This window comes from Somniosus microcephalus, unplaced genomic scaffold (assembly GCF_052327205.1).
Source record: "Somniosus microcephalus isolate GS21.2 unplaced genomic scaffold, FLI_Smic_1.0 unresolved_chr6, whole genome shotgun sequence".
Lineage (NCBI taxonomy): Eukaryota > Metazoa > Chordata > Chondrichthyes > Squaliformes > Somniosidae > Somniosus > Somniosus microcephalus.
In genome coordinates, this window is record NW_028225184.1 from 48,739,270 (window position 1) to 48,746,519 (window position 7,250).

A 7,250-nucleotide genomic window follows, 5' to 3' on the forward strand; every position below is an offset into this window, starting at 1 on the left:
AACTGTCATATTGAGGCTAGTTAAGAAACGTTTGGGCGTACCCGCCCCAGCATGTCCATGAGTCGGTGCCCCTTTTAACTGTTGGTTGGTAATCCACAGGGGTACCTCCCCCGTCTATATCTTTTCCAAGTTGTCTCGAGTTTGCTGCACTATCCAATTCCCATATGTGCTGCAAGCTCCGTTTGCTGCTGCCTGCTGTGAGGCATTGTATTCCTCTTTAATTAACTTATTTATAGTCTGTGCATCTGTTTCTAATACATTTGCTATATCCTGAAGGTATACAATAAATATCTGGTCCTCCTTGAACTCTTATTCTGCTCTTGTAAGATGGCTTTAATGTGGGAACCCATTCCCGGACCTTCTGACCTATGGTAGCCAGATCAATGGTGTTAACAACCGATATGACAGTGTTAAAGACTGTCGCTGCATCACTAACTAAATACCTCTGAAGTCGCCATATGCACCTGCTTTTCTGTCAGTATCTTTCTCTGCTATGAACTAGCTGCGCCCCTAGCTAAGCTGTTCCAGTACACCTACAACACTGGCATCTACCCGGCAATGTGGAAAATTGCCCAAGTATGTCCTGTCTACAAAAGCAGGACAAATCCGACCCGGCCAATTACCGTCCCATTAGTCTACTCTCAATCATCAGCAAAGTGATGGAAGGTGTCATCGACAGTGCTATCAAGCGGCACTTACTCAGCAATAACCTGCTAACTGACGCCCAGTTTGGGTTGCGCTAGGGCCACTCAGCTACTGACCTCATTACTGCCTTGGCCCAAAATGGACAAAAGAGCTGAACTCAAGAGGTGAGGTGAGAGTGACTGCCCTTGACATCAAGGCAGCAGTTGGTCGTGTGCGGCATCAAGGAGCCCTAGAAAAACTGAAGTCAATGGGAATCAAGGGGAAAACTCTCCATTGGTTGGAATCATACCTTGCACAAAGGAAGTTGGCTGTGGTTGTTGGAGGTCATTCATCTCAATCACATGACATCACTGCAGGAGTTCCTCAGGGCAGTGTTCTAGGCCCAACCATCTTCAGCTGTTTCATCAATTACCTTTCCCCCATCGTACGGTCAGATGTGGGGATGTTCGCTAAGATTGCTCACTGTTCAGCTCCATTCGAGACTCGTCAGATACTGACGCAGTCCGTGTCCATATGCAGCAAGACCTGGACAACATTCAGACTTGGGCTGACAAGTGGCAATTAACAGTCGCACCGCACAAGTGCCAGGCAATGACCATCTCCAACAAGCGAGACTCTAACAATCTTCCCTTGACATTCAATGGCATTACTATCGCTGAATCATCCACTATCAACATCCTGGGGGTTACCATTGATCAGATACTGAACTGGACCAGCCATATAAATACTTTGGCTACAAGAGCAAGCCAGAGGCTGGGAATTCTGCGGCGAGTGTCTCACCTCCTGACTCCACAAAGCCTTTCCACCATCTACAAGGCACAAGTCAGGAGTCTGATGGAATTCTCTCCACTTGCCTCGATGAGTGCAGCTCCAACAACACTCAAGAAGCTCGACACCATTCAGGATAAAGCAGCCCGCTTGATTGGCATTCCATCCACCACCTTCAACACTCACTCCCTCCACAACCGGCGCACCGTGGCTGCAGAGTGTACCATCTACAAGATGCACTGCAGCAACTCACCAAATCTACTTCAACAGCACCTTCCAAACCCGCGAACTCCACCACTTAGAAGGACAAGGGCAGCAGACGCATGGGAACATCGCCACCTACAAGTTCCCCTCAAAGCCACACACCATCCTGACTTGGACCTGTATCGCCGTTCCTTCACTGTCGCTGGGCCAAATTCCTGGAACTCCCTTCCTAACAGCATTGTGGGTGTACCTACACCATATGGACTGCAGCAGTTCAAGAAGGCGGCACACCACCATCTTCTCAAGGGCAATTAGGGATGGGCACTAAATGGAGGCCTAGCCAGCCAGCGACGCCCACATCCCATCAATGAATACAACATTTTTTTTTTAAACGCGCCTTGTTTCAATATCTGTGTTAGAAGATGCTGGTAAATCTGTTGAGTTTGTGGTGAACACCAAGCAGGCGGGGTGGTGTTGGCCAAGTTCAGCCCCACTGACACTAATTCATGATGCATGTTATCATTAAATATATCCCCAGTACGGGTGAACATTAGCCCACTAGCAGGTCCCTCCGTTATGAGGGGAGTGCAGGTCACTGGGGAGGATGGTGTCACAGAAAACACTGGGGCAGGGGTGTAGGTGGGGCACCCCAGTAGCAGTCAATCACAGGTGGTAGCCCGGGCTCCTCGTATTGTTCTGTAATTCCGAAAGTTTGACATCTCTCTATGGTGGGGTGCCAGCGCCTGGCATTATTCTGGCAGCATATCCTGTCCTTCCTTCGCTTTTACCGATACATACCCACTTGTCTGTTTTGTGTGCACCAGTGGTCATCTCACAGAAAAAGGGGGCTCCCGGCCGGTCGATGCAGAACCTCAGCGCCATGGTAGGTGTTTGTTCACTGAACAGTAACCCTATCATTCCCAAGATAAGCCAGCCCATCGTTATCCTTTACCAGCACTAGGCATAAAGTGTCCAGTACCTTTACCCGTCTTGGCACTAGCTTGTGGTAACTAGCAGACTCTCTCTCTCTCCCTCTGACCCTCTGTCTCCGGCCCCCTTTCAGTCTGTCCTGCTATTAGCCATGAGCACAAGGCTGGAGCAGGATTAAGGCTACGCATATATGGCATTGAGGTGGAGGTGGTGGCCTTGTGACATTGGTTCAATGTAAGTTACCTTACTTAACGTAATTTGGTGATGGTTAGCAGCCGTCGGACGGGAATGTGTGAAGACCGTTTGCACTGTCCCCCTTCGGAGGTAGGAGGGCCTATAAAAGGGGATGGATATCCCCTCGGGAAGGTCCTCCAGTCCCGACACCAGCTGTTCCCAAAGAGCAGCTGTGTCTCGGAACCGATCTATCTCCTCTGTGCGGGGAAGGGTAAATAAAAGATTCTGAGTTCTGTTGGGATGTAGAAAGAGGGATCCGGTAGTCCTACCACAAAAGGGAGATAATCGGAACACAAGAGTCAAGGAATGAGTTCCGAGGAAGGTTAGTGTAATATAGTAGGGAGAGTTCGCAGGATCTCTGGTTAAGTCGAAAAACTGGACCGTTGAAAGGTCGACATCCCCGGAAGTGGTGGCACGAATGAGGTCGGGCCTGCACATCTGTAAGAAAGACACAAGTAAAATAGCGACCCGAAGAATCGACTTAGTCCTTCGAAATCCGGTCCTGATCAAATATAGGGAGAAAAGACACGTTATTATTTCCTTTTAACCATAGGGTCCCCAAGAGATGTGGAAATATCTTCCCCGGGCTCCATCACCGGCTTGTTCTGGCTCCAGTGTCTCTAACTTACATCCAATTTTTCCTGTAGGCAAACGGAGGTTCCTGTACTTAGGAGGATCTGGACGGGCCCATCCCACCGTGGCTCAAAGGTACCTCGAACCCAAGGCGGAGCTTCTCAATTCCCCTTTGTCTTTTGGCATCATGTGCCTCCTGCAAGTGTTGAACCCGAAAGTGGTTGGCCTGATTGGCCACACGGATCAGGTATTGATATGTCAGGAGAGTTGTCTGTAATTGGGAAGAGTCCCCAGTACCCTGAGAGGGTGCGTCTTGGGGTAACACCATAGCTCGTCCAGTCATTAGTTGGAAAAGGTTTAAGCCAGGGCGTTTGGCTGGTGGGGCTCGTATGCCCCAAAGAATGGTGGGGAGAACAGCGTGCCACCCCTTTCCGGTCTGTATAATGGCCTTAGTCACAGACTGTTTTATAGTACGGCTCATCCGTTCCACCATTCCTGAGGATTGCAGATGGTAAGGGTGTGGAACCGTTGTCGAACCCCCAGGAGGGCTAAAGCCTTTTTCATGGCCTTGCCGGTGAAGTGTGTTCCCTGGTTGGAATCTATCTGGTAAGGCACCCCCCATCCGGGAATGACTTCCATCGCTAGGATTTTCGTAGCTGCTACGGCTGTATTCCTCCTAGAGGGGAACGCCTCGAGCCAACGGGTAAGAATGTCGATGCCGCTGTGGGGTAAGGGGCACGCCCGGTGGTCCAGTGTCCCCTGGGCCGCCAGGCATGCCCCATACATACACACATGTGACAACCGAATCCCGTTTGGAGGCAAGGTAGATATAGGCGCCCATACGCGTGGATCTCTCTGGCCATGCTGGGCCACCTCCAGGTGTCAGCGAAAATGAAATATAACTTATGCCCTCCCAAATGCGCAGGCTCGTGATAAGATTGTATCAGGGCACGTGAAAGTGACGTAGGAAACATGTACTTTGTCTCGTGATGCCAAAACCCACTTGGGTCTTTGTACGCTCCATCATGAAAGCAAAAATGTATATTCTCTGGGGACTCGGAAAGGTACGCGGTTAGGAGCGGATCGTTCGGTAAATCGTCAGCCAGGGAAGCCTCTTCATTTTGTACTGCTTCCTTAGGACTAACGGCCATCACAGGGAGAGCCAACGCGGCCCATCGGGTGGTGAAATTGGCGTGTCGGTTACCCTGGATTACTGGGTTCTACCCTGCCTGGTGGGCGCGAATCTTGACGACCACCCCCAGCGTGGGGCCATCCGTTGCCCGAAGGAATTCGGCGATCGCGGAAGTGTGTTTAATAGTGTTGCCGAAAGTAGTCAAATATCCCCGCCGCTGCCACAGGAGGGAGCAGTTGTGGACGATGGAGTAGGCATACTGGCTCTCTGTATAGATATTGGCGGTTGTTCATTCAGCCAATTGAAGGGCTCTAGTGAGGGCAGTGATTTCCGCCAACTGGGCTCCTCCCATGCCCAGTGCCCCTTGGGTGAGGGTCTGTCCTGACGGGTCTCCTACTGCTCATCCAGTGACCCGTCGGCCCTCGTGTTAATAACTAGACCCAGCCACGTACATCTCTAGCCAGGCCTCAGCTATGGGTTCGGTTAGGACGGGTCCCTGACTGTCGCGATGTAAGATAGTGGTGCAGTCATGGGGGGTCCCTTCCTCGAATAGGAAGGATGCTGGATTCACTCCAGGGTCGGTTACCACCTCGACCCACAAACCCCCTACCCAATAAATAAGCCTCCCATCTCGCACACCTCTGGTTGGAAATAGTTTTCAGGCTGGGTGCAAGAGGTTTCACGAGGCTGTGGCGGGTATGAAGGATTACCTGCCTGGGACCGACCATGGACTCTATTGCTTCTACTGCCCAGGCTGCACAATCAGTGGCCGCCAGGCACGGGGCCTGTCCTGTCATGGAGGATGGTACTGGGCACGAGTAATATCCTACCGGTCGCATTCGATCATTCCGGGATTGTCCCACTACCGCTCTATACGCCCAATTCCCCAACCAATTCCACAGGTGGAATGGTTTCACTGTGTCTGGGAGACCCAGGGCAGGTGCGTTGGCGAAAGTGATTTGGACCATCTCAAAGGTTTCAACTGCCTCTGATGTCCAATTCAGCCTTGCCTCTCCCGGGGGCCCTCCCTTTAGGAGATCGTTTAGAGGGCTTGCCAATTTGGTGAAGTCAGATACATAGGTACGGCAAAAGTTAAACAATCCCATCACACTTCGCAGGCCAGAGGCAGTGATGGGTCGATGCATCTGCAAGAGCGCTTGTACACTTTCGGGGGTCAGGGTCCTCCCCTCTGGGGAGTTGATCTGACCAAGGTAGGTAACCCGAGCAAGCCCAATTTGAGCTTTGATCGGATTTAGTTTGAAAACCCCTAGAACTAAAGTCTCCAGGACACACGTCAGGGCGTCCAGATGAGCTGAGGGAGAGGGACTACCAATGAGAATGTCACCAACAGCTTGAAGACAGACAGAATCTTGCATTCGGGTAACTGCCAAAGCTGATTGGAGAACCTTCTCCAGGCTCTCGTGAAAAATAATATGGGCATTGTGAAATCACTGAGGCAACCGGGTCCAAGTATATTGGGTGGATCGGACAGTGTAAGCGAAGGGCTCTTGGGAACCGGGATCCAAAGGACATGCCTAAATCCATTTTGGATGTCCAGTGCCGTGAATATGGATAGGGCTGGGTGGAGGCCGTTTAAAATAGTGGCGGAATTCGCCACTAAGGCATGGAGCATGGCAGTGACCCGATTCAGAGCCGTATAATTAATGGTCATTCTCCAGGATTCATCTGGTTTCTGCACTGGCCAAAACAGAGAGTTGGTATGGGAGTGGGTCTTTGTTACTATACCGGTTGGTAATAAGTGTACGACTATAGACTCAACGGCTCATTCGGCTTCTGATCAGAGCGGGTGTTGTTGGTGGGCTTCGTGGTAGGGACCGTGGACTCTAACTGGGTCCATCTCCGGTCTACCACAGCCTAATTTGTGACTGGCCCATGTGAGAGAGTAAGTCTCACAAACTCACCCCCATGGTCCTTCCTCCGTCCATGTGAGAGGGTAAGTCTCATAAAATCTCCCCAATGGTTCTTCCTGCCCCCATGTGAGAGTGTGTGTCTCACAAACTCTCCCCCATGGTCCTTCCTGCCCCCATGTGAGAGGGACAGTCTCACAAACTCTCCCCCATGTTCCTTCCTCCACCCATGTGAGAGGGTAAGTCTCATCAAATCTCCCCCGTGGTTCTTCCTGCCCCCATGTGAGAGGGTAAGGCTCACAAACTCTCACACATTGTCCTTCCTCCACCCATGTGAGAGGGTAAATCTCACAAACTCTACCCCATGGTCCTTCCTCCGCCCATGAGAGAGGGTAAGGCTCACAAACTCTCACACATTGTCCTTCCTCCACCCATGTGAGAGGGTAAATCTCACAAACTCTCCCCATGGTCCAGCCTCCGCCATGAGAGAGGGTATGTCTCACAAACACACCCATGGTCCTTCCTCCACCCATGTGAGAGGCTAAGCCTCACAAACGCTCCCCCATGGTCGTCCCCCGACCATGTGAGAGGGTAAATCTCGCAAACTCTACCCCATGGTCCTTCCTCCGCCCAAGTGAGAGGACAAGTCTCACAATCTTTCATCCTTGGTCCTTCCTCCGCCCATTTGAGAGGGTAATCTCACAAACACTCCCCATGGTCCTATCTCTGCCCATGTGAGAGGGTAAGCATCACCATCTCTCCCCCATGGTCCTTCCTCCGCCAATGTGAGAGGGTATGTCGCACAAAATCTCATCCATGGTCCTTCCTCCACCCATGTGAGAGGTTAGGCCTCACAAACTCTCCCCCATGGTCCTTCCACAGCCCGTGAGAGAGGG